The following is a 3,527-nucleotide window of genomic DNA, read 5'->3' as shown; positions in this document are numbered from 1 at the left end:
ACTCCCTCTTCAGATGACCGTGTTACATCTAAATTTAGGCAGAAAACCTTGAGATGGGAGACAGCAAAATAGCAGAAACTGAAAGCTGTTCATCAAAAGCCACCAATGTAACCCTCCTCTCTGTCCATCAGGAGGTGGTTGTGTTAAATGTTTCAACAGATTATGAAGTCATCATCATCATAACTTACCTCTCAGCAGGTAACATATCACTGCTGCTATAATCACTGCTGCTACTGCTGCTATTGTTATACCAGTGATTGAACCTGGACTCAGTCCATCTGAAACGGAAGGAGAAAATACAGAGTTGCAGTTTTATTGTTGAATGTGATCCTGTGACTTACAGTGAGGGTAAATAGTAAAAGTAAACTTTGTACCATCAGATGGTTTATCAGGTGTGATCTCCAGGTAGGTGAGGACCAGGTGTGTGTCTCTGGCAGTAGAGAGTTCACAGCTGTAGATTCCCTGGTGGACCACGGTTAGCTTGTGGAGCTGAAGGCTGCCAGAGTCAGACAAACTCTGAACCTCCTCCTTTTCGCTTGATCTTTGCATACTGTCTCACATTGTTGTGTTATTTTTGTAGAGTTTATAGCCAGAAAAATTGATTGATTGATTTATAAATTGTTTGATTAATAGGTTGATCAATTGATTACCTTGCTGTTTCAGGGTTGCTGTCCTTTCTACTGTCCCAAAGGTCACGGTACAGATGTTGGTTCGGTTTCTGATAAACTGTTTTGTGCTGGTGATGTCATAGAGGCCCCCGTCATCTACCTTGGTGCTGGTGGAGTTCTGGATGGTTCCAGGCTCAAATGAAAGGTCAGAGGGGGGGTCAATGGACCAGGTGAGTTTAGACTCAGGGTAGATACCTGTAGAACTGCAGGTGATGATGTCATCTGATAACTGTATGTCCACCAAGCGGACTGGAGCTGCAACAAAGTAGACATTACACATGGAGCAGCCATAAAGTGATCATCACAGACAGACAGACATTCCGTACCCTCCACTGCCATGTTAATGAAGGACTCCTTGTTGTCTTTAATAGTGCTGGTGTAACACTTGCATCTGCCCTGGTCCTGGAGTGTGAGTCCTCTCAGCAGTAGTGAAGCGTTTCCATTGGGGATCTGGTCATTGAACAGGGCTGTTCTCCCTCTGTAACGCTGGCTCTGCAGCTTGAGCTGATCTGTACTGTAGTAGTAGGAGTGGACGGTCAGGTCCTTGTCTTCTGGTTTCAGCCAGTGGATGACTTCATCACTTCCAGGCTGGAAGCTGCAGGCCAGGACACAATCCTCTGAGAACAGACAGGTTACATGGATGTCTGCAAGAGAATAAACACACACGTTAAATGAACATCTGGACAAGATGGGATTCAAACACAGACTCCTATACTCCCCAATAGTCAGATACCTTGGTAAAGTGAGTAGGCCCTTGGTTTATATCAGAGTGTTATTAACCTGTTATTAACCTGTTATTATTGTTAATATTGTTAATATTAACCTGAGTTTAATCTGTCATTGTGGTCCTCCTCTGTCCTTCACCCACCCCCCTCCTCACCCACAGCACCTAACTAAAATCCCAATCTAAGTAAAGACTCCAGTCAGACCTGAATGACTACACTTCCTTCATGCCTCTAATCATACCACACTCATTCAGCAATCATTTACATTGTTAAACCATCTTAGCCTGTCCTCTCTGTTAAGTTGAATCACTGATCATCCATTAGTTGTTCAAACATAACCACAGAGACACTTTCTTGAGTCCTCATAGTCATTCACTTGATCACATGATGATTAATCTACACTGAACAAAAATATAAATGCAACATGTAAAGTGTTGGTCCCATGTTTCATGAGCTGAAATAAAAGATCCCAGAAATGTTCCATGTGCACAAAAAACGTATTTCTCTAAAATGTTTTGCACAAATTTGTTTACATCCTTGTTCGTGACCATTTCTCCTTTGTCAAGATAATCCATCCACGTGACAGGTGTGGCTTATCAAGAAACGAATTAAACAGCATGATCATTACACAGGTGCATCTTGTGGTGGGGACAATAAAAGACCACTCTAAATTGTGCAGTTTTGTCACACAACACAATGCCACAGATGTCTCAAGTTTTGAGGGAGCGTGCAATTGGCATGCTGACTGCAGGAATGTCCACCAAAGCGGCATAAGCCGCCTCCAACGTTGTTTTAGAGTATTTGGCAGTACGTCCAACCAGCCTCACAACCGCAGACCACGTGTATGATGTATGTTTCAGCATGATAATGCACGGCCCCATGTCGCAAGAATCTGATCACATTTCCTGGAAGCTAAAAATGTCCCAGGTCCTCCATGGCATGCATTCTCACCAGACATGTCACCCTTTAATGCTCTGGATCAACGTGTACAATAGCGTGTTCCAGTTCCTGCCAATATCCAGCAACTTCGCACAGACATTGAAGAGGAGTGGGGCAACATTCCACAAGCCACAATCAACAGCCTGATCAAGTCTATGTTAAGCAGATGTGTCGTGCTGCATTAGGCAAAGAGTGGTCACACCAGATACTGACTGGTTTTCTGATCCACCCCCCTACCTTTTTGTTAACGTATCTGTGACCAACAGATGCATATCTGTTTTCCCGGTCATGTTAAATCCATAGATTAGGGCCTAATGAATTGATTTCAATTGACTGATTTCTTTATATGAACTGTAACTCAGTCAAATCTTTGAAATTGTTGCATGTTGTATTTATATTTTTGTTCAGTGCATTCGGAAAGTATTCAGACCCCTCGACTTTTTCCACACTTTGTTACGTTACAGCCTTATTCTAAAATTGATTTTGAGATGTTTTTCAGCAGCAGGGACTGGAAGACTAGTCAGGATTGAGGATGAACGGAGCTAAGTACAGAGAGATCCTTGATGAAAACCTCCCCCAGAGTGCTCAGGACCTCAGACTGGGGCGAATGTTCACCTTCCTTCCAACAGGACAACAACCCTAAGCACACAGCCAAGACAACGCAGGAGTGGCTTCGGGACAAGTCTCTGAATGTCCTTGAGTGGCCCAGCCAGAGCCCGGACTTGAACCTGATCGAACATCTCCGGACAGACCTGAAAATAGCTGTGCAGCAGTAACGCTCCCATCCAACCGGACAGAGCTTGAGATGATCTGCAGAGAAGAATGGGAGAAACTCCCCAAATACATATGTGCCAAGCTTGTAGCATCATACCCAAGAAGAATCAAGGCAAAAGGTGCTTCTACAATGTACTGAGTAAAGGGTAAGAATACTTATGTAAATGTGATATTTCCATTTTTTTTTTTTATAAAAACGTGTTTTTGCTTGGTCATTATGGGGTATTGTTTGTAGATTGATGAAGGGGGAAAAAAACAAATTAATCCATTTTAGAATAATGTTGTAACGTAACAAAATGTGGAAAAAGTCAAGGGGTCTGAATACTTTCCGAACGCACTGTATGTACTCCTCGAACGAAGGTGTATACAAAGGAGACGATTCTCTGATCTTAGCAGCGCCATTCTTACTCTTTTGCGTCAT

General features: G+C 43.0%; 1 pseudogene across 1 annotated transcript; it reads right to left on the bottom strand.

Moving 5' to 3' along the window:
- Positions 1 to 312: 312 nt before the first annotated feature.
- On the bottom strand, positions 313 to 3,527 carry LOC311099759 (CD276 antigen-like; annotated as a pseudogene). The gene is made up of 4 exons: positions 3,445 to 3,527; positions 3,085 to 3,142; positions 995 to 1,421; positions 313 to 923 (listed from the first exon to the last, which is right to left on the bottom strand). The product of its transcript is annotated as a CD276 antigen-like (transcript).

The sequence above is a fragment of the Coregonus lavaretus genome (genome assembly GCF_964263955.1).
Source record: "Coregonus lavaretus genome assembly, chromosome: 2".
Classification (NCBI taxonomy): Eukaryota; Metazoa; Chordata; class Actinopteri; order Salmoniformes; family Salmonidae; genus Coregonus; species Coregonus lavaretus.
Note: the sequence above shows the minus strand (reverse complement) of the source record. Positions and strands in the feature narration are given on the sequence as shown.